Genomic DNA, 25,255 nt, shown 5'->3' with positions numbered 1-25,255 from the left:
TGGTGGCCGGCATCCCCGGGAGTGGTTTTGGTCTGGGGTTGGCATGTGTTGGGAGCCAACACTGCAGCATTAAACAATGATAGTGAGGTTCTGGAAAGCAATGCTTGTGTGTTTTTAATACGGAGATATAATGAATTACGTTTGTCAGGAACAAGGTGATTCCGACTCACAGCCATCTGTGCCACAGAGTAGAACTGCCCCCTAGGGTTTTCTTGGCTGTTGTGTTAGTCTGGGTTGACTAGAGAAACAAAATTTATTGACACTCATATGTGTATAAGAAAGAGCTTTATATACGAGAGCAGTTCAATATTGATAAAACCTTCCAGCCCAGTTCAGATCAAGTCCATACGTCTGGATATTAGCCCATATGTCTGATACCAATCTAAATGGCCCTCTTTAAAGTCACAAAACATATGCAATGAAGTTGTAGGCAGGAAGAACACAGGTCAGTGGGTGGAGAGTCTTGTGGATCCAGTGGCGTAAACATCTCAGGGCTGGCAGGGTTTCCACGTGGCTTCTCTGGCTCCAGAGGTCTGTCTCCATCAACCTCTCTCTATCTGTTTTCTCCACAGGGATGTCTCACAGGGAGTGAGCCGAGAGAGAGCATGTCTCCTGCCTCAAGGAGGAATTCCCGGGGTTCCCAGAATCCTCAGGCGAAGGCTATGCCCACACAGAGGCTATATCCTGATTGACAGGCTAGACTCCAATCCTATACTCTTAATCCTCAAATTGATACCAGATTATGTAACTACCATAGCTGTACTTAAAAAAAATCGTTTTATTAGAGGTGTACATACAACTTAAAAAATCATTTTATTGGGGGCTCATACAATTCTTATCACAATCCATCCATCCATCCATGTGTATCAAACACTTTTGTACATTTGTTGTTCTCATCATTCTCAAAACATTTGCTTTCTACGTGAGCCCTTGGTATCAGCTCATTTTTCACCTCCCTCCCCACTTTCCCTTCCTCATGAACCCTTGATATTTTATAAATTAATATTATTTTGTCATATCTTACACTGTCCAATGACTCCCACTTCACCTATTTTTCTGTTGTCCATCCTCCAGGGAGGAGGCTATATGTAGACCCTTGTAATCGGTTCCTCCTTTCTACTGACCCTTCCCACTGGTCCTGAAGGGATCATCTGTCCTGGATTCCCTGTGTTTCTTTTTTGTTGTTGTTGAGATATATATAAATTGTTTTATTAGGGCCTCATACAACTCTTATCACAATCCATACATCATCAGTGTCTAAAGCACATCTGTACATTCAATGACCTCATCATTCTCAAAACATTCACTCTCCACCTAAGCCCCTGGCATCAGTCCCTCACTTTTCCCTTCCCTCCCTCCTCACTTCCCCCTCCCCCATGAACCCTTGCTAATTTATAAATTATTATTTTGTCATATCTTTCCCTGTCCGACATCTCCCTTCACCCACCCTTCTGTTGTCTGTCCTCCAGGAAGGAGGTTACATGTAGATCCTTGTAATCAGTTCTCCCTTTCCAACCCACCCTCCCTTTACCCTCCCAGTATCGCCACTCATGCCACTGGTCCTGAAGGGATCATCCGCCCTGGATTCCCTGTGTTTCAAGTTCCTATCTGTACCAGTGTATATCCTCTGGTCTAGACAGATTTATAAGGTAGAATTGGGATCATGATAGTTGGGGGAGGAGGGTGGGAGTAAGCATTTAGGGACTAGAGGAAAGTTGTGTGTTTCATCATTGAGACATCGCACCCTGACTGGCTCGTCTCCTCCTAGAGACCCTTCTGTAAGGGGATGTCCAGTGGCCTACAAATGGGCTTTGGGTCTCCACTCCACACTCCCCCGCTCATTCACAATGATATAATTTTTTGTTCTGATGATGCCTGATACCTGATCCCTTTGACACCTCATTATCACGCAGCCTAGTGTGCTTCTTCCATGTGGGCTTTGTTGCTTCTGAGCTGGATAGCCACTTGTTTACCTTCAAGCCTTTAAGACCCCAGACGCTATATCTTTTGATAGCCGGGCACCATCAGCTTTCTTCACCACATTTGCTTATTCACCCACTTTGTCTTCTGCAATATTGTCGGGAAGGTGAGCATCATAGAATGCCAATTTATTATTTATTATTTTTTTCTTTATTTATTTTTCTTTTCTTTAATTTTTTAAAAACAATTTATTGGGGCTCATACAATTCTTAGAGAATGCCAATTTAATAGAAGAAAATATTCTTGCATTGAAGGAGTACTTGAGTGGAGGCCCAATGTCCATCTGCTACCTTAATACTAAACCTATAAATATATGCACATAGATATATTTCCCCATCCTCATATATAAATATATTTACATATGTACATGTCTTTATTTACACCTCTATAAATGCCCTTTTCCTCCTAGCTCTTTCCTCTATTTCCTTTGACTTTCCTCTTGTCCCACTATCATGCTCAGCCTTAATTTGGGTTTCAGTAATTCCTCTTGGTTACATTACCCTTGTCTTTTTCCCTTGGAGCTACTGAGTGGGTTTGAACTGCCAACCTTTAAAATAGCAAGCGAGTGCTAAACTATTGCACCAAAATGACTCTTATTAAACTCATAGTAATGGATATTCTTTTATTTTTTTGAAGTTTATTTTTTTAATTAAAAGATCATTTTATTGGGGGCTCTTACAGCTCTTATAACAATCCATGCATCAGTTATATCAAACATATTTGTACATATGTTGCTGTCATTATTTTCTAAATATTTGCTTTCTGTTTGAGTCATTGGTATCAGCTTCTCTTTTATCCATCCCTCCCCGCTCCCTCTCTCATGACAAATTATAAATTATTATGATTTTCATATCTTACACCTACTGCTGTCTCCATTTCCCCACAGTTTCTGTTGTTCACCGCCCCTGGGATGGTGGTGGTGATTATGTGTCGATCATTGCAATCGGTTCTCCCTTCCTCCCCTTCTTTCCCTCTTCCCCCTTCCCTCCTGGTATTTGCTGTTCCCATTCCTGTTCGTGGATTCTGTGTGTTGTGAGCTCTTATCTCTTATCTGTACCTGCATACTTGCTCCAGTCTAGCCTGCAGTGAAAGGCAGGACTGGGGTCATGATAGTGGGGGGTGGGTGGGTGAGGAAGCCTCAAGGAGCCAGAAGAATATTGTGTTTTTCATTGGTGCTTTACTGCACCCTGGTTGACTCGTCCCTTCCTTTTCACCCTTCTGTGAGGGGATGTCCCCTTGTCTACAGATGGGTTTTGGGACTCTGCTCCTACCCACTTCATTCTCAACAATATGGTTTTTGGTTGTTTGTTTGGGGTCTTCTGATGTCTGTTACCTGATCCAATCAAAATCCCATCATGATCACACAGGCTGGTGTGTTTCCTCCATATGGGCTTGTTGCTTCGCTGCTAGCTGGCCACTTGTTTAACTTCAAGCCTTTAAGACCCCCAATGCTATTTCTTTGGATAGCCTGGAACCACCAGCTTTCTTCACCACATTTGCTTATGTCTTGGGGGTATGTCATGGGGGATGGGAGGAAATGGGGAGCTAAGAATAATGAGTACAAGAGAGGAATGTGTTCTAAATGGATTGTGTTAATGTTTGTACAATTCTTTATGTGCTTGGGCTACTGAATTGCATGATATGTGGATTTTGTGCCAATGAAACTGTTTAATAAATTAAACTGACCACCTTTCTCATAAAAAGAAGAAGGAGGAGGAGGAGAAGAAGAAGAAGGAGATGCCAGAATCCCTGGTGGTCTAACGGGCTATGCACTGTACTGCTAACCACAAGGTGGGCAATTCAAGTCCAGCAGCCACTCTGAGGGAAAAAATGAGGCTGTCTGTCCCCATCAAGGTTTGCAGACTGGACACCGGGTGGAGCAGTTCCTATTTGCTCTACAGCGTGGTCACTGAGTTGGAGCTGACTTGAGGGGCCACTTGGTTAGGAATTACAAAAACCAAAACATTTTATATCGAAGTCAGAAGCCCTGGTGGCACAATACCTAACTGCTTCGTAGCTAACCTGAAGGACCGTGACTTGAGCCTACACAGGGATTCTGCGGGAGAAAGGCTTCGCAGTGCTATTCCATAAAAATGATAGTCAAGGAAACCAATGGGGCAGTTCTGCTCTGTCATGTGGTCAGTCTGAGGCTGAATGAACTCAAAAGCATTCAGCAGCAACATATGGAAATCATGTATTTGTGTGCCCTGAAGTCCCTGGTTCTAATGTGGAATCCTAGGGGACATGCCCATGGACTAATTAAGGGACTGGAGCTGAAGGGATAACCTTTGTGACATTGGCTGGGCTCGTGGATGATAGAGCAATACGTTGTGCATTTTCACAGCCCTTGGCTTTGTCTCCTATGGACAATTCCTTCCCTTTACCCTATCATACTTCCCCTTTCTCAGAGAAAGAAAAAAGACTTGAGGTCTATTGAAGTCAGCCTCATAGCCTGCCCTGGGGACTCAATCCATTCGACTTATATGAAGTGTTGTGGGCACTCTTGCTGTTCTGCTCTAACTCCCTTTTTCTCACTCTGGTTTTCTATTCTTGTACCTCTTGCCTATCAGTGTGCCCTACTGGGGTGGCGTGCGTGTTGCTGCAATGATAGAAGCTATGCTAAGTAAGTACTTCAAACACCAGTAGGGTCACCCAAGCTAAATAGGTTTCAGTGGAGCTTCCAGACTGAGTCAGACTAGGAAGAAAGACCTGGTGTCCTACTTCCCAGAATTTGCCAATAGAAATCCTATCACTCACAATAACTGACATGATTCTGGGAAAACGAGTCTCTTAGTTTGGAACTGGCTGAAATAATGGATCCAATCCGTTGATTTAATCCTGAAGTTGCTATGAGAGTGGGCACTATCCTCGTAGGTAGTATATGGGGTCACTATGAGCCAGAGCTAAGTCAATGACAACCAATCAAAAACCTTTTTTTTTTGCATTAGGATATTTGTCTTTTTCTTCTGTAAAATACAAAACCATAGGCCTGATATTCAATCCTTATAAACAGCTCTGTGATTATTCATTCTCTTACTAAATATTTTAATCTTTGAACTAAATCTGGTTTCCTTTCTCCTTCTAGCCCTGGACATTTAGAGTCTCTCATTGTACTAGTCTATTAAATCTACTCCCAGGAGAATTTTTCCTGCCAAATCTAATGTCTTTCCCTCTACCTTATTACCATCCTACAACTTCCTGTTGGGTACTCTTTACCTCATGCTGTTCCTTAAGGCTGTTACTATTGCATATTCATCTTTTAAATAACTTTTTCATTAGCTCTTTTTTCTCCTCCAACCTAAACATATCCCTGGGGTTGTCTCCCCCTCACTTTATTTTCTTCTGTCCTCAAAGAAAAACCGCACACATATTTCACAGAATTTTATTCTCTGTTAAAAATCCCTAGCCAATATCTCATTCTATTTTTGCTCCTCATTCTAGTCCCACATTCTGAGTAGCTGTGGGAGATTTCCATTTCAGAGCTCCACAACCATTTAACACAGGATTCATCTCTTGCCAAACCATTTCCTCTTTTTATGCCCATTTTTAACAAGGTGGCATGGTGAGTTTTCAGTATGCTCTCTGCAATCCGACAAGTAGAAATCCAGCCCTGCTACTTACCTGCTGAGGGATCCTGGGCAGATAATTTAACCTCTGCTTTCTTCTGTGCAAAATAAGGATATCTACCTTAAAAGGAGACTAGTGCTTGCTTTGAACATGTCATCGTAAAGTGTCACTTGCTGGGCGAGGCCATCCTGTTTGTTGAAGTAGAGAGCCCAAGAGGGTAAGGAGGACCCTCAGTGAGAAGGATTGGCCCAATATTAGGAATGGTGGACTTAGACAGGCTTGGGAAAAATGACACGGAACTGGGCCAAATTGTGTTCTGGGGTCCATAAGGCCACTATGTGTCTGAGTCCACTTTATGGTAGCGAACAGCAACTTTGGAAGGACTGATACTCGTGTGTGGTCATGAGTGAGGTCATTCATAAAGCTTTATGAATGCAGTCATCTGAATCAATGTAGTCATTCACAAAGTTCCCCCTTCCTAGGCTAATAGCAAACCCAAACCCATTGCCATCAAGTTGACGGTTGAGTCTGTAGAGTTTTCTGAGACGGTCAAGCTTATGAGGACGGCCTCATCTTTCTCTCCCAGAGTGGCTGGGGGTTTAAACTGCCAATGTGGTGGTTAGCTGTCTAACGCAGCCCCACCAAGGATCTTAGGCGAATACTAAGGCTTTACTACCCTGCCTGACCCCTTGGACTTAGGCTGGCCATGAGATTTCTTTTCACCAGTGAATAATGAGCAGATGTGCCAAGTACCTTTCCCCCTGTGCTTTACAGTCACCAGTGGCCCCACTTGATTTCCCCTGAACTCGGAGGGGAGAGTGACGTAGGGAAAGCCCTGCTAACACTTGGCAAATGGATGATAATGGTTAGAAATAAACCTTGGCTGTTTTCAGCTGCTGAGAGGTAAGGGTGTTTAGTTGCTGTAGTATGGACTGGCCTACAGGATAATTATACCCCTGCACTACGAAGATGGATGTCGCTCTTGGCCTCTTCAAGCTCGGAGTAGAGGAGACAGGCTGGACAAGTAAGTACAGCAGGGATTTCTAATTGTGACAGCTTTTGCTATGGCCTCACAACTCAGCAGTTAGCAACGCTAAATAAATGCCATTAGTTCTCTGACAAAAGATGTCTCTTCTTTAACCTAAATCCTTTCACTTGCCATTCAGAACGACCCTTTCTTTTACTTCAAAGGCGCTGGAATGGAAGCATGCTGAGAATCACCTGGAGGGTCTGTGCGAAGCCCACTGCTGAGCCTACTGCTCAGCTTCTGATTCAGGAGGGTTGGAGGGGGCGTGGGAATCTGCATGCTTCATAAGGTCCCCGATGAGGTGGGACAACACCGAAAAGCACTGTTTTACTGGTTCTGCTTCTTAATGAAGTGGAACATGTGCCCCCCCCCCTAAAACCACTGATCTTCATATGCTCCATAGCCAATGGTTGGTCAGCCAGTAGTATATGACCAAGATACCGTGGTACAGGCCAGCATTGCTTTTGTCAGAGAGCGTCTGTCTTGGTTAATTTCACAGAGTAGCATGGTGAAATTAATTTAGCAAACTCAAAAGAGTTTCACTATGTTAACTTCATTTCACCAAACCAAGTTGAATCATGCAAATCTGTGGAACTAACTTCTTGGTGTACACACATCACACACACACACACACACACACACACACACACACACACAGACACACACACGGGCTTCAAAAAGTTTATGAAAGAATTCCATTATCTTAAAAATGTTTTTTTCCATGAAAGGTTTCGATTCCTCTTTTTTAAATCTATGAGCATGTATGTGTGTGTACATATATGTCTTACTTTCCTAAACCCCAAGCCAAATACACCATCTGTAGAGTCGGTTTTGACTCACAGTGACCCTAGAGGACAGAGAAGAGCAATTCTATAGAATTTCTAACATCGTCGATCTTTATGGAAATGAATCACCTTATCTTTCTCCCATGGAGGGGGCTGGTGGGTTCAAACTGTTAGCAGCCAAGTGCTTTAACAGCTGTGCCACTAAGTTTCACTGTACTTTCCCAAGACTGACATAGAAACAAAAACGAAACATCAACAAAATAACAAAGTGAGTGGCTTTAAAGAGCAGGAAATAATTCTGTTTTAAAGAGAAAATAATAATTTCATAGTTAGGGGGAGTGCTGGGATGGAGAGTAGGGCATTCATTGGCAGGCCATGTTTTCTTGTCCACTCTAAGGGAAGATTTTCCCTAATCTCTTCCAGCAACTTGCCTCATATACCTCTTGGCAATCATTGGAGCCTGGCTTTCTTTTTGTTGTGTCCATCTCTATGGCTACCTCCCCTCTTTACACAGGGCCATTCAGGTCAAAGCCAAGGTTATATTGGTGGCATTGTAGATCCAGGTTGGATTCTTGAGTGCACAGACAGATGTCTGTTTCCTCTTGCCTCCCTGGGCAATATCTCATCATAGACCATGGCCCAGCACTAACCACAACTTTTGTTTCTCCCTTTCTTTGATGAGAGGATGTGTCTCTCTCACCCTGTGTGACCCCAGGGGCTTGACTTTGGTCTCCCCATCTTTGCAGTCCATTGACTATCCTGAGCTTGATGGAGTGGATTTCAGCATTTTAGCTTTTTGGCTTGTTCTATAATTGTTCTGAGTGTTTCAATGTTGCATCTTCAATAGTATAGACCCTGTTCTATTTATATTGTTTATCACTGGGATCAAGACTTGTACATTGTTTTTGGTATTGATGAAGGTTCAATATGAAAACATGCCGCCTTGCAAAAATTGGTTCTTTGGATCCCTTGGTTCTGAAAATATGTTAGGAAACCTTCCTTTTGTCAATATTTATACCTAGATAGTATAGCTTCCTGATTAATTGGACTTATTAGGCTAAAATAGCTTCTGCCTCTACAATAGATCCCGACTAAAATTTTTCTTAGAATACAACTTAAAAAGAAATAGTGCGTAGTAGGAAGAAACCTCTGTTCTGTGACAAACAGATTACGTTTTTCAGGCCATCAAAATTAGTTCCTCTCGGTCTGATTTCTAAATGTAAGCTTGGAAAACTTTAAAGATATTTTAGTGTTTACTTCTTAGACTTTAGTTGTTTTCTAGGCCTAGCTCAACTCTCTCTGCTTTCATGGGCCCATCTCCTCCTTTGCCTTCCTTACGCTGATGCAAATGCATTCCGAAGTTATGCCTCATGGTCTCTCATTTACTGATATGCCCAGTGTGTGTGTGTGTGTGTGTGTGTGTGTGTGTGACCATAATTAGTCCGTGACCTTCAGTCCCACCGCCACAGTAGTGTAGGCTCTACAAGAAGGATTTGCGCCTTTTCTTAGCCTTATGAGCCACATCACGATGAGCTTATGCAGCAATCAGTGCTTATGGAGCACAGATTTATGTTCCTGGAGATGTGTGGAGGGCCCCAGCACTGGTGCCGTGATTCATCACTCAGGTTTATATCTGCACAGCCAGGATTCACTTTATAGCCTGATCTATTTAATGTTCAGTTCCATAGGGGCCTAGTTTGTCACACACTTACAAGATTGGAAGGTGCATTAGCAATGATATGATCCAGTGGTTTCCCAGTTCTTGTTTTCTTAGTCAGAGAGACAAAAACCTTAATGCAAAATATATAAAAGAGGCAATGGTTGAGCTTTTCATGTTTACCGGGACCAGGGGAGAGACTGAGGTTCCTTCGCTTTCCCCCAACCCCTTTCCCAACATTCACTCCTCCACCTCTCCAGAGGGGACCTGCTATGTAACTGCAGCATCCAGCATCCTCGAAGAGCATTGACAACGCTGCTCTAGTGCAGGCCCTTGAGGAAAAGTACCTGGTCCCACGTCTCCTGGCTGATAGTATCCACTCTGGTTCACCACCACAGAGTCGATGCAGGCACTTAGTGACCCTATAAAAGAATGTAAAACCAAAGCAAAAACAAAACCCTTTGGATTTCTGAAGCTTCAAATCTTTACTAGAGCAAAAAGCCTTATTTGGCTGATAGTAGATCTGAATTCAGAATCTTCTTTACTCCAGGGCAGTTTTCACACAACTATGGTTTCCTAACTGGTCAGGAAAAAAACCACAAAAAGTTAAATTGGACTGTTAAGCAGAATTTGTGGATTGTTACCCCCTTTAAATGCCACAATTCCAGACTGAGCCTCAAGTGACAGATCCTGCTTATTCGGTTTCTAAACACACTGAATTAGTACATTGGGTAAATATTCTTCCTAAAACATCTCGGGAAGCCAGGAATTCATTCTACCTTCGGTAAAGGGCTCCAGTCAGTGTCTACCAAAGACCGGGCTGCTTAATTTTGTTCAGCTTTTCCTTCCAGACCTCACTAACCCTCTGATCCACACATGGTACTCCAGTTGAAGAAGTCTTTGTTATGAGAACAGCTGAACATAGGGCCTGGGTCTAGGAGGTGAAAATTTATAGTAACAGATTAAGTTATATGATCTCCAAGGTCTAATTACCATATTTTAATACAAAATACAGACTGATATTTTTTTCTGGCCAGCCATAATTTCTTCTGTACTGCAGACACTTTCTTCTTAAAAAATAGTGTTATTGGCATATAATTCACATGTCATACAACTCAATGGTTCAATCATATTAAGAAGAGTTGTGCAATTATCCCTATAATCGATTACAGAACATTTTCTTCTTTTTTTGGTAGTCATTGTTGTTAACACCTCATTCCCCCCCTGCCATGCTGCTAGGTATTGTTACAATGACTCTCTCTACAGATTTACCTATCCTTTTGTGTTAGTCCAGGTAGACTAGAGAAACAAACTCATGGACACTCGTATGGGTATAGGAAAGAGCTTTATATATAAGTGCAGTTAAATATTGAGAAAACATCCCAGCCCAGTCCAGATCAAGGTCATAAGTCCCATATTAGCGCATATGTCCAACATCAATCTATAAAGCCCTCTTCAGACCCATAAAACACATGCAATGATGCCAAATGCAGGAAGATGATAGGGCAATGGGTGGGAAGTCTTATAGGTCCAGTGGCATTGTAAGCATCTCAGTGCTGGCAGGCAGTGCTGGCAGAAGCTCCACATAGCTTCTCCAGGCCCAGGGTTCTGGCTGTATCAGGTTAAGCCCATGCGGCTTCTCCTCAGATGTGTCTCACAGAGAAGGAGCAGAAAGAGGGTCTCCAAGGGAATGGGTAGAGAGAGAAGGTGTCCCCCACCTCCAAGGAGGAAATACCAGACTTTTCCCAGACTCCTCAGGGGAAGGCCATGCCCACACAGAAGTCTCATTGGCTATGACCCGATTGATAGACTAGACTCCACCCCTTCACTCTTAATCCTCTCAAATCCCAAATTGACAGCAGATTATGTAACCACCACACCATAATTTCATATATAGAAAATCATATAAAACAGAAACTACAAACAAAATCCAACAACAATTAAAATATAAAACAGAGAAAGCTCTCAATTGAAAAGAAAAGTAGAACATATTAAAAAATGGACACAAATTTAAAATGGGTCAAAAGAGAGATCAAAGAAGGTGTGAAATTTTAACCATGTTGGCAATAAATCCACTTCCCAATGTACTATGTCTGACAGTGAGACTATTCACACCTTTGGACTATGGTCAGAAGGGGTTCACTGGAGGTTTAAACTACTTGAGACCCTCCAAATTTGTCTTTCCACTGTCATCCATAATCTTCTGCAAACTGGGTGTTCGCATATATAGACACACAATTTAAGCTGTGATACCTTTTTTCTCCTCTGGATTTAGATTTTATTATTTGATTCACACTGGCTAGTGTGCTTCATGTGGACTTAGTTGATACCTCACTTAGATTACTGCTTGAATACAATCCTTTAAGATTCTAGGTGCTATTCTTTCTGATCACCAGACACTATCTTATTTCTTCAATGCACTTTGCTACAGCACCCATTTCTTCAATGTCCTCTTCATGAGTATGAGTATTAAGTAGGGCCATGTCATAAGAACCAGTAGTTCTTAGATTAGGGCTACAATTAAGTATGAGTCACAAATCCATTGATAGATCTATGGTTTATATATGTCTCTGGTCATTTTAGAGCAGTGGTTCTCAACTTGTGGGTTGCGACCTCTTTCACAGGGATTGCCTGATTCATATCAGTAGCAAAATTCCAGTTATGAAGCAGCAACAAAATAATTTTATGGTTGCGGGGTCACCACAACATGAGGAACTGTATTACAGGGTGGTGGCATTAGGAAGGTCGAGAACCACTGTTTTAGAGACATCATTATCATTTTATTGGAGAACATTATAAATAATCTCCCTGGGGCATAAGATAAGTCTATTGATAGCATCATTAATTTAGCCAAAGAGATAGAATTTAAAACACGATTTCATAAAGGAAATTATACACGTATAGGCTATCTTTTTAGACCACAATGCACGAACTGTGAACTTGTACACATTAAAAATATTTATTTACATGAAAAGTCAGGGTTAGGTATAGGACAAAATTTTCAATAACACTCATCCCCAAAGACAGAACTATGCCTGCTATATTAACTAATGTCACAGAAAAGTAAAGAGAACATGAAAATATATATGGTAAATACTGGGTAGTCTTGAACTACCATGCATTTGGCCCCTTCAAAACAGGAGGTCTGAACCAAAGTCCAATGACTACCAACTCCATAACCTTGGGATATCCGTCATCTGCTTCTTCTCACACAAGGGTATTTCAATCTTAAATCCGAGGGAGTATATTAATTCCTTAAATCTGCTGCAGGTGAGTTTAAGGTAAAGTTCGGCTCACTTAGTGGGATTTCAAATTGGATCTTTCTGGTATGGCCGCAGGGTGCTGTACACCTTGAATGGACAGAGTCTAAAGTTCCAGTTGTCTTAGCACACAGCCTGGGTCACGAAAGGCTGGATAGAAACGAGGTCACGGCTGTCCAATTAGGAACCTAGCATTGGGTATATTCTGCCTTCGTGCCTATATAAGTAACATGTGTTTCCCCCAATGACAAGTTGCCCCACCTGGTTTACTCACAAACAGACGTGTAATTGACTTCTCGGAGACAGGTATGTTTGCCTCCACCTCTTGACTTGCATTTCCAGTAAAGCTTGCTAATCACTCCAGCAGAATTGTCTTTTGATTTGGGGTAAGTGTAGAAAAATGACATATGGCAGGAACTGAATGGTCCTCTCCATTTACTCCCATCTAGGGAACCTGATCCCAGCTTAGACGAGGCCTCTTTTTTCAAAGTTGTTTTTAAGATGTACTAATAAGGGGTGATACGTGGTTTATGGGCACTAGGCAGACTCACTCCCTTGTTGCTTGGGAGACCATAGTCAATGTTGATTCTTAGTGACTCTATAGAGCAGGGTAGAATTGCCTCAGTAAGAGTTTTACCAATGTCTTCATTAGAAACCGGTCAAACATGCAATAAAGACACATTAATAATTCTAGGTGATTGGAATACACAAGTTGGAAGGTCTTCAGGAAGATGGATGGACACCATGTCTGCAGCAGTGGGCTCAAGCACAGGAAATAATGGTGAGGATAGGACAGAAGCAGGCAATGTTTGGTCTTGTTGAGCATAAGGTCAATGTGGGTCACAACTGACTCAATGACACCTACAAATAACATTCTATATTATATTATAACATGCTGTAACTTGGCTTCTGATAAATGCTTTTGAAGTATCGTAAACATTTCAGTATGTTGTATTTTCTCATTTGTTCCATGGAATTTTGTAATATAATCCCATATTTGAGTTATTGCTCATTCATTTTTAAATAGTGTGTTGCTCAGTCTCCATGTGTTTGTCTTTATTGTGTAGGGGTAGTTAGGTCTTTTGAATTATGGAGTAACATTTTAACAGCATCCAGAAAAACATTTGAATGAGAAATGAAGGAAAAAATCAGAAAAGTGGGTGATGGGAGACAGTAGTCAGTATAAAACATAAAAAAAAAATTATCAAGGGCTCATGAGAGAGGGAAGCAAAATTGAGGAGCTGATACCAAGGGCTCAAGTACAAAGAGTGTTTTGAAAATGATGATGGCAACATATATACAAATGTACTTTATGCAATGGATAAGAGCTGTAAGAGCCCCCAATAAAATGATTAAAAAAATAAAAGAAGTCGTCTTTGGTATTGCAAAATTCCATCATGCTGTGTCCAGCTTTGTTTCTATTAACAAGGCCATATTTTCCAACTACTGTTTTTTTCCTTTGTTTCCAACTTTTGCAATTCCTATTGCTAATAATTATCTAATCATCTTAGTTTCAGACTGAAGATGTTGGTAGAATTCAGGTTCTTCTTCCCTAGCTTTAATGTTTGGTGTGTAAGGTTGAATAATAGTTGTATTGACTGGATTTCCTTGTATCCAGACAGACATTATCCTATTACAGACAGCATTGTACCTCAAGACAGGCCTAGACATGTCCTCTCTGACACTGAGTGCAATGCCATTCTTCCTGAAAGCGCCATTCCTGGCTTAGTATACCATGAGACTGATTCAAAATGTCCAATATCAGTCCATTGCAGGTCTCTAATACCTAGGATATCAATCTTTATGCCGACCACTTAATTTTTTCAGGGTTTCCAATTTTCCTGGCTTTAAGCCAAGTTCCAATTATTAGTAGAAGTATTAATACATTTCAAGTTCAAACTATTAGTAGATGCTTTCTGTGTTAAAGTGTTGCCCCATCATCAAATGAAGGACCTGAAAACTTTATTGTTTACCTCATTATGTTTGACTCTACTTTGAGAAAGCATCTCTCCCTGAGCCGTAGTTTGAGTGCCTTCTGACCTGAGGGACTCATATCTGACAGTGTTCTGCTGGTACGCACGAGGTTTGGGTATCTGAGAATGTTTTCTGCTGCTGTTCATAAAAATTACAGTGTCCAAATTCTCAGAAGTAGACAGCCTGTTCCTTCTTTGTAGTTTCTTCCTCCTCTGGAAGTTCTGTTGAAACCTGTTCAACTTGGGTGACACTACCATTGACATAGCTTTAAGTGTCATAGCAACATGTAAGGCACCACAGTATGACAAACTGACAGACCATTGGTATAAATTGTGTTTTGGGGTCGATAAATAACTTGGCAAAAGTTGTCCAATTCAAAGAGAAGAAGCCAGCCCTCAATTCAAGATGCTTCTGTCTAAATATTATATACTCTTTTATGTCCTTTATAAGGCAGAATACCGGATAGGACAGACAGTTGATTTGAGACAGTTCAGTAGGTTTTATGTGTGGTAATGCCTCATTAATCTCATATTACCAGGAAATGAGCTCTTCACCATAAGTGAATATTTAATGTAGTAGAAACTAAATAGGACTAAATATTAACTGAAAAATAGTAATTCTAAAGGCAATCTTCCTGGTTTGGGGTAGGCATTTTCCTTCTGTTGTTCATTTTCTGTACCCTTCCCATTTTTGCTATTCCTGATGGAGACTGCCATCTGTAGACTCATCCTTGTTCAGGTTCCAGACCGATGGAATGGGAGCCTGAGGCACATGGGCAGTCCCTACCACGGGGGCATCTAGTTTCCACAGGGGTAGGGACGTTGGGGCTGACAATGCTTATTTAAGCGTGCTGGATTGAAGTGACTACCTACCTTGAAGATCACTGTGTGTCAGCTATCCAGATTCATGCCATGAAGTAGATAGCAGACCTTATTGGTCTTTTCTTGTGAGCACCTGTTGTTCAGTTGTCCTTTTAGAGTTTGTGGAGATGAAGTGTGTGGCCAATTTTTATCTAGCATAATTTCTGGCTAAACTCTGCTTTTTGATGGTCATTTTCTCGAGGACTGAGTCTGCTTCTATATTCGTCAGATGATTGAACCTCTTAAGGATTTGAACTTGCCTAATGCCAAGAAGCCACAGGTTCAAAGTCTTTACATTGCATCCTCCCCACTCTTTTGGACTTTGGTGGTGGCTCAAGTCATTCTTGGTCGGTTGGACTCCTCTGTGTTCCTCAGTTCCCACACTATGGTCATTCTCACTTGATGACAACATGCTGCACCAGTTAGATAAGAACTTGTGTCATAACCGCCACCTGAGTCAGACTATTTGACATTATTTGTAAGTACTTTACAATTTTTAGCAAATTAAAAAGTTTTCTAACAAAATTTAAACAAAACTAATTCAGAATTTGAAATAGGAGTCTCCTGCTCCACCTTCTTCAAAGTTTTTTGAATTGAATACTACTTCTTGATTTTTTTTCAATTTTAATTTTCTTCTTATTATGAAGATGAGTGTTTATCATCTTTCTGCATTCCAATAGCCTTGCTTCTCTCCTGTTCTCCAAACATAAGTGCATCAAACGATTTTATTTAAATTGGTATGAAATGTTTGCCTAATTTTTATCTAATATTATTGACTATCATATTTCCTTTCTTTATAGTATGATTTTGCTTCCTGGAGTTAAACAGTAATCTCATTAACTTCTGTTTCATAATTTGTCTATGTTGTTAGCACTAATTGCTTCTAAAATTTCCAATGGCCATGGATCATCCTGGTGACTAGCATTTCCCACCCAAAGCATGAGATTTTCTCTGGTCTGGAGTTCTTCTTCCAGGAGTGCTCTCTCCTCTGCTCCTCTCGGTGGGGTTGTGCTCTAGGCATGCTGTCCCGGCCCTTCCCTTTGCCTCTGCCAGGAGATGCCTCTGGTTTCTGAAATCCCACCCCTTTCTCTTCCTTGGTTTGCTCCTTGATTTCAGTAGAGCACATCCTTCAGTAGCTTCCTAAGAAAGCACATGGGAGGACTATGTTTTAAGATCCTGAAAGTCCTAATGTATTTATTTTATTTATTCAATTGATAATTGGGCTGAATATAAATTATGGGATGCAAATGTTCTTTCGGAATTTGACACTGTTGCTCCATTAACTTCTAGCTTTGAGTGTGTTGTTGAGTTTGATGACATTCTAATGCCCATTCCTTTGGATGTGAACTAGTTATTTATAACTTGAAGGTTTTAGTGCCTTGCCTTTATGGATGATATTCTGAAATGTCACAGCAATGTAACTTGGCATGGGGATCTCTTTATTCATTGTGCTGGGCATTCAATAGGCTCTGCTAATCTGCCTACTCATGTTTCTCAATTATGATAAATGCTTTATGCATTATTACTTTGATTCTTTTGTTCTTAATTATACTCTGTTATTGTTCTCATTTTCTAATATTCTATCATTTAGTGTGGAAGACTTTTGAGTGTCTGCTTCTATAAAGAATTCAGTCACGAAATTTTTGGCACCCGACTGGGCAGAGTTTTTTTCTTGGGAGCTCAGCTCCACTCTGTGACACAAGGAGTCACTGTGAGTCAGAATCCACTCTATAATGACAGGGTTGGTTTCAGTTTCCTTAATTAGAAATTAAACTCCTGGGACTAATTGACACTCCAAAATCTCCTCTTATCTCCTAATGCTTATCTTCACGTCTTTTTTGTTTGACTTTCTTAGGTTCTCTTTAATTTATATTCTGAATTAGCGATCTCTCCCCCCCCCCCAGGTGAATCTTTTATTTAAAGTATCAGTTTTCAAAATTTAAGACTTCTAATTGGTTTTATAGTCCCTAAAAATTTCATCTTGTTCTTTTTTCGTGGATGAACATTTTCTTTTAACTCTCTAAGTATATCAGTTTAAAGTTTTCAAGACATGAGCATCTTGATTTCTTCAAAGTTCCTTTTGTTACTGCGTTTGGTCTTGGCTTTTCTTACCAGGGGTTTTATTTTCAGTGTTGTTTTAATGTTTGTACTCTCTGATATGATATTAGAGCTGATTAGACACTTTCACGTAGCTGGATGGGCTTCAGTTCTTCATGGTGAAATCGTGTCTGTTAATGTTTAGGGACCTTTTCTTGGTCGATGCCAGTTCCCTAGAAAAGATTCCTCTGGTCTCTTGAGTGGGCGGTTGGGAGAGGTTGGGAGTAGATCTAAGCTGTTAGCGAGTATTCTGAGAGTTGAGAGGGGCAGGGCATCTGGAGCCTCACCACCTCTATGAGACTTCCGTGCCCTCAGTTTTAGGTGTGCGCCTCTTCCACCCTCTACTGTGAACCTGGGGCTGGATCTTCTTTTCTCTGTGAAGTGAATTTCCAGTTTCCTGCCAGGGCTGAGGAGGGAACCGATGAGTGTCACCACTCTCTTAACAGACTTTTGACTAATCCAGCTCCTACTGGCCCTGTGTGAGTGCCACTGACGTCTGAGCCTGACCTTGCTGCCTTCACATTGGGTTCCTTCTCCCTCCCTTGGCTTCCTTTCTGTTCCATTATATCAGCTCTAGTTAAGCCATTTCATGTTTTGTAGCTTACAAATGGGGGTAGTGGTAGTCTAATAGAATTCTTACTTCCTGTGTGGAGACTCAGGTTTGATAACAGCGAATGTACATCATGAGGCAGCCACAACTTGAGAGTGGAATTTTGCCTGTTTCTGTAACGCTGAACAGGTCTCAGTGGAAATTCCAGACTAATATAGACATGGAAGAAAGGCCTGGTGATCTCCTTCCCCGAAATTAGCCAGTGAAACCTCTGTGGATCACAGCGGTCTGATCTGTAACACATCATGGGGATGGTACAAGACATTTTGTTCTGCTGTGCATCAGATCACGATGAGAGGGGGAGAAGGGGAAGCAACTCAACAGCCAAAACAAAAGTCCAAACTCACGGCCATCAAGTCTATTTCGAGTCATAGTGACCATGGAGTCTATTTCAAGTCATAGGACTGCCCTTGTGGGTTTCTGAGACTGCTACTCTTCATGGGAGTAGGAAGTCTCCTCTTTCTCCTATTGCGTGTCTGGTGGCTCTGAACTGCTGACCTTGTTGTTAGCCCAGTGCATAACCACCAGGGCTCCTCACCTCCTGAAGAGCAGCTAACAACAATAATAATGGTGGCTGACATTTCCTGTTCGTCATCTCTTTGTAGAGCTTGTACACCCACACATGCACACAGTCGATTTATTGTCCTTTTTAGAAGGATAATGAGAGAAAACAGAGTTCAGTACGCACGTCCCATCTATCATGCTTCACCAGAAGTCATCCTTTGCTATCTTAATGAGCATGTTTATTGAACATAGTTCATATTTTCCTTGTTATTTTTGGCCACCTACACAAAAATAAATTGCAATATGTGAAAGAGCCCTCAGGAATGCACCTCCGATAGGTAAGGCCATTGTATAGGCAATACGCATTCTTCTCAGACCGCTGTGCTCTCTTTAAGTGCTTCGTTCCTCATCCAACATTGACTTGCCTGCCATGTGTCATGTACTGGGTAGACAGCAGGGAATCCATGTCTTTGTCCTCTTGGAATTTTCTATCTGCTTTCTCTTTTGTATTTCACTCTTCATCGTTCTCAATGGCCCTCTGAGTTTCTTCTAATCCACTTATAATCCGTTGTGAGCCCAGCACATAGCCAGTTAAGTGTGTGTGATGACACATGAAGGGGGAAGAGGTGAGTCTCGGTGTAGGCCTCCGCGGCTCTGGTAGGAATAAAGTGCATGAACTTTGTGAGATCCAGGACGAACTTTGCATGGAGCTTTTTTCCCCGTTCCTTTTTGGAACTCCTTTTGGTGCTTGGCTTTCCTAGTCATAGTTTTGACAGTTAAAGTGGACGTAAAAGGGCCTTCTGCGTATGAAAGGCGCTTAGGACAAGAGGACGCTAGCAGGGGCAGGGCCACCAGGAGACTGAGCCCACTTGAGAGCAGTGGTTTATTTATTTATTCTTGGAGCAGGACAAACTCTTCCAGGACACACCATAACACATTCTCGCTGCACAGTGGCAGGAGGTCAGACCCTATGTGGCGAAATACCTTTACCAGGAGCTCTCTCTGGTGGTGAAATGGTTAAGTGATCAGCTGCTAATACAATGGTGGGAGGTTCAAACCCACCATCCACTCCACAAGAGAAAGAATGGCAGCCAGCTCCTGGGATGGTTTGCAGCCTTGGGGACCGTGGGAGGCAGCTATACTCTGTCCTGTAGGACTGCTATGAATCAGAATCAACTTGATGGCTATTTTTTTTCTCAACTTTAAGGTGAAAAGAATTTCTCAGAGTCAGGGTTTGGATGATGCAAGCTGAGACCCAGATCCCCAGGGACTGTGCACTAAGAAAAAGACTAAGATTCCTAATCGCACAAAGCACAGATGGCAGAAATAACTATTCTTTCAGGTAATGGGAAATGACCTCAAAGATCAGGCAGCCTCTCATAAAGGAAGGAAGGAGATCTCATTAGAATACCACAGCATTTTCAAAGTGAGCCCCACCAAGATTGGAACAGGAAGGGCTTTAATGTCTGCACCCCTCTTACATCTAATGTAATTACATTTTCACTTCAGCTTAACTGGTAAAAGAGCTTGAATTTACACTGCACATGATCTTTACGTGTTTTCTGCTGATCACTGCTTAACAAGGTATTTCACAGGAGAGGTTTGTTAGTTTTAATAGCCCTTAAATTACTTATGGCAATTACCTACATCACTTTCAACTCCATGGAGGCTATTAAAATGCTCTCATGGTAACTGTAAAGAAATATAAAAATTGGTAAAGATGAAATTATGTTCTCTCCCTGAAGGCATTTGTTCGGGATATATTTACATTGCTTTGATAGAGGGGAATGTAGGTAGTCCAGGAAAAATATCCTAAGCACTGAGATTTCATCAACCTAAAAGCAGATATCTCTCATTTTAAAAATTCTTTTCTGTCTCACCAGGTCTATTCCAGCGCTCTCCTCACGGGGTAGCTGCAGAATACTTTGGTCGGAATTGGACCCCGCCAATGGGCTGTTTCAAGCCCACGTGATCACATGCAGCTGACTATTTCTCTGCCATTGAATATAAAATGAAAACATCTAAATAAACCTCAATATGTGTTATTTACATATCATTCATGGGAATAAAACTTTTGTATATTTAATAATTCTTCAGGTGTGGTCTACTGTATAGGATAGGTCATTTCTGAAAAAAATGTCATCTCTCCTCTAAGAAGGTTCTTTGATTTTTCTCTTAGTAATTTGGTAAGTCACGGTTCTCCCTTTTAGTACCACAGACCAGTCGTTTTTTCCAAACAATATCTCAGCAGGAGACACACTGTTGTAGGAACATCGGCTTGGTAAATATGATGCCAAGGACCAAGAAAAGGCTGTAACACTGAGAACGTAGTGTCCTGTACCTCTCTGCCTTCAATCCAAAAAATCCTGAGTCTCAAATGTAGCAGTCTTACTCTCACAAAGTACCCTCCCTAACATCTCATATTTTATTCTTTTTGCTGCATTATGCATTCTGAAGCTGATATGTCCTCTTCATGGTAACTCTGCATTATTAAGTGATAACTACTGTTTTGGTTCATACAAAAACTGAAATTTGGAGATGAAGTGATTCAAAAGAGGTATGGCTTTGTGAAACCTGCCCTTATTAGATGTAACTCGTGAATTGCCACTAAGATGAAGAACATAGGATTTTCTTGTACCTCATTCCAGTTGTAGTTTTAGGAAATATAGATATTTCCAACAAAGGCCAGTAATCTTCCTTTTCTGTGTTTTGTTTGTCTCATCAATACATGTAAACCAAAGAACATTTTTGTATCTGTATATCTGTCCATGGTGAATAGTTGGTAGAGGTCTTGTGACATTTTTCCATTTGATGATGGTATAAGTTGGTCTGAGAAGTAATTATATCAAGGAAACCATTATTAAAAAGTGAATGGGTTACTTCACTTGTAGATTGTGGATCACCAAGTTGAACGGTTACACCTGAAATATTTATATATTCCTCCAAGTTTGGCAATTTCCCATCCATTCTACTTTAGAATCATTTTCACTGTTGGATACTATCACATTTCTTCTGGGCCTTTGTGATTGTCTACAGCCAGGCTAGTTATTATCTTCCAACAAAATTTCATATTCCACCTACTCCTATATTTTCCATAATCATTTGGACAATTAGACAAAGCATACTTAATTCATTCAAAAGTTCTTCACAAAACCCAAACAAACAAAACTCAAATTTTCTTCACTGCCATGACCCCTTAGTTTTGCACATTTGGCATAGTGAAATGTGGGTTGAAGTCAGAAGAATTGCCATGTCACATCTCTGGGGATTCTGAGTTCAGTTAAAAGGCATGCCAAGCAAAGAGGAAAAGTGGGGATGGCTAAAATAAGAGATGGGTGTTGAAGTACCTTTGCTTATCTTGGATATGTGTGCTTCTTAAAATTTCAGCCCAAAGTAAGATAACTAAGAATAAAGTCTAGAACATTCCTATAAACACATTCCAGGCTTGAAACTGCATAAACTGGTGCAAGTGCAGACACGAGTTAACTCATGACCAGTCAGCAATGTGTAGGCACGAACACCCAAACATACTTGTGACCAGGCAGCCAAGTGCTTAATAAGCATTCATGGAATCTCAAGCATATGCCAGGCATTCTGCTGCCTAATACCACATAGAGTACTTCATTTGATATTAAAAAGAAGAAAAAAACTCTGGAGAGCTATGTAATGCTATATAATTCAGGATTCAAACTCATTCTTAATTCTAGCATGCTTTCTAACATACTACCTAGCTGCTACCTACTGATTCAGGTAAATTCTAGCTGCTACCTACTGATTCAGGTAAACAGGAAGGAGGCTTGGTGGTACAGTGTTGAGTGCTTGGCTGATAACGGAAAGGCTAGCATCTTGAATCCACTCAGTGGTTCTGTGGGAGGAAAAATTGGTCATCTGCCCTTTAAAGATTACAGTCTGGGAAATTCTGTGGGGAAGTTGTCTTCTGTGAATTAGAATAGACTCATTCAATGCCACCTAACATTATGCTGTTGGATTAGTTCACTCACTTGCGCTTACTTAGACATCTAGAGTAAACAGCTTCACGTTTTGCACATAAAAAATTCTGCTTCTAAGAATGGCTGGTACTTGTCCTCCCAACCCTACAGCATCTTCTTACTGAATCACAGCTTCTCAATATACCGCATGGGAAGAGGGATACTCTTTTGCCTACCTATCAGTGAGTTACTCCCTCTCTTTCACACCCTGGGACTGTGGAAAACAGTCTGAGAGAAGGGTCAGATTAGTTGAGATAGCACAAGAGAGTAACACAAAAAGGGGCAATATCATCTCTAATTCCCCACAACCAGAGAGTTTGCTAGTCCATACCCTCATGCACCCAATGGTGCTGGCTACAGCCCTGCTATGTGTAGTTCTCATCAGTGTGCATAGACTGAAATAATTTGGGAGTGGCTGAGTGTAGAGTGTGGCCTTGTTCTGGCTTTGGTTTGCTTGTTTTTGATAAACTACCAGCATAGAGACACATTGGTGGCTGCACAAGAGAAGTAGAATCAGCTCTAATTCCCCACAACACTGTGGGGACCAGAGAACTTACCAAGCCCAAACTTTATGTAGCATGTGCATCCGGGGGCAGAACCTTAATAACCATACGCTGTCACCTGACAAAGAGAAAGTATCTATTGGTTCCAGCTTGGGGTTTTTGTTTGCTTGTTCGATTTCTCATTGTTTTTTCCTTTTTCTTAAAAAATTTCCTTTCTCACTGGACATAACTGGTACAACCATCCACACAAATAATTAACCCCTGCACCTCCAACAGCTAGCTATCTGTACTGGAAAAGGGCCACTTCCCATTGCAGGATCACCTGATGATTAAATAAACAAATACAAAAATCCCAAGAGACAACATACATTTCAGTTTATATGAAAAAGAAGAGAAGAGAGAAAAAGAAACAAGAGAGAATAGTGCATACAAGTAAGCAGTGTACAGAGCCAAAAGATCTTTCTAAGGGAAAAAAGACATTCTAACTGTTGAAAAAGGAATCCAGGTGTTTCTTAGGTACTTCCAATAGATGAAGAGAATAGGGAAAGCTACAGACAAATACTTTAGAAGGATTTAAAAAATGCTAAAGGAAAATCTGACAAAATAAGTGAAAAATTTGAAACCACCCAATAAGAGTGTGTACAAGTTCAGAAAACGAATACTAAAATGTTGGGACTTGATACTGCTTTAAAAGAGAAAAGCGCTAGAATTGAAGCAATCGGAGGTTGAAATAGAGAGCTTGCAAACAAATCTCTCAAAGCCCATCTGCTAGAGGAACAGTCCAAAAGAGAACAACAACAACACAGAAATACCAAGAACGTCTCAGAATCATGTGGGTTATTATCAAGAGGAATAACATGTGTGAAAGGAATTTCAGAATAGAAGAAACAAAAAGCACAGAGAAAATTGCCCAAGAGCTGTTGTAAGGAAACTTCCCTAACATCATGAACAGTGAGAGGATAAACATTCAAAAAGCTGAAAGAATCCCTGAACAGGATAAATAAAATCATATCAAATAAGATGTGTCATAATCAAACTTTCCAAAACAAAGGATGAAGGAAAGAGTACTGAAAGCACCTTGGGACCATAAAAAGTTACCAACAGAGGGAAGATAAAATGATTGTGCTCTTATTTCTCAACAGAAACCTTGTAGGCAAGAAGGCAATAGTATGCTATATGGGATATAAAACTCTGAAAGAAAACATACTTCCAACCAAGGGTCCCGTTGTGAGGTGCCATCAAGTTAGTGCCAACTCATGGTGACCCCATGCAAATCAGAAGGAACCTCCCCCCCCACAACCGCACCCTCACAACTGTTCTGTGTGGGAGCCCATTGTTGCAGCCACTGTGTCAGTCCATCTTGTCGAGGCCTTACTCTTTTTCGCTGCACTTCCACTTTACCAAACATGAGATCCTTCTCCTGATAACACATCCAAAGTATGTTGGACAACCTATTGCCATCCTTACCCCGAAGGAGAATTCTGGCTGTACTTCTTCCAAGACAGACCCGTTGGTTCTTTTGGCAGTTATGGTACTTTCCCTCTTCTTCACCATCACCATAGTTCAAATGGCTTGATTTTTTTTTTCAGTCTTCCTTATTTCATGTCTCACTTTCACATGCTTATGGGGCAGTAGAATGAGGCATGGCTGGGGTCAGGTGAATCTTAGTCCTCAAAGTAACATCCTTGTTTGTCAAAACTTGGAAGAGGTCATGTGCAGCAGATTTTTCCCAGTGCCATGTGTTGTTTGATTTCTTGACTGCTGCTTCCATGAGCACTGATTGTAGAGCCAAGCAAGATAAAGTTCTTGACAACTTGTCTTTTCTCCATTTATTGCAATGTTACCTATTGGTCCAGTTGTGAAGAATTTTGTTTTCTTTAAAGGTGTAAGAGTAGTAATCCATATTGAAGACTGCAATCTTTGATCCTTAATAACAAGTGCTTCAGGTCCTCCTCGCTTTCAGCAAGCAAGGTTGTGCCATCTGCTTATTGTGGGTTGATAATAAGCCTTCCTTCAGTCCTCTGCCCGCATTCTTCATAAACCAGCTTCTCTGATGATTTGCTCAGCATACAGATTGAATAAATCTGGTGGGAGGACACAACCCTGATGCACAGTTTTCCTGATTTTAAACCATGCAGCATCACTTTGTTCTGTTCCCACAAATGCCACTTGATTTTTGTACAGGTTCCACATGAATGCAATGAAGTATTCTGAAAATCTCATTCTTCTCAAGGTTACCCAAAGAATCATATCCAGCAAAACTGTGCCTCAAATATGAGTGGGAAATAAGAGAATTTTCAGATAAAGAGAAATAAAAGACATTTTTAAACCCTAGACCAGCCTTATTAGAAACACTAAAAATAAGTACTTTGAATAGACAATCAACAAACACAGCATCATCAAATTGAAATCAAAATACAAGACAACACCACCCAGATTTCA

This window comes from Tenrec ecaudatus, chromosome 11 (assembly GCF_050624435.1).
Source record: "Tenrec ecaudatus isolate mTenEca1 chromosome 11, mTenEca1.hap1, whole genome shotgun sequence".
Taxonomy (NCBI): Eukaryota; Metazoa; Chordata; class Mammalia; order Afrosoricida; family Tenrecidae; genus Tenrec; species Tenrec ecaudatus.
Note: the sequence above shows the minus strand (reverse complement) of the source record.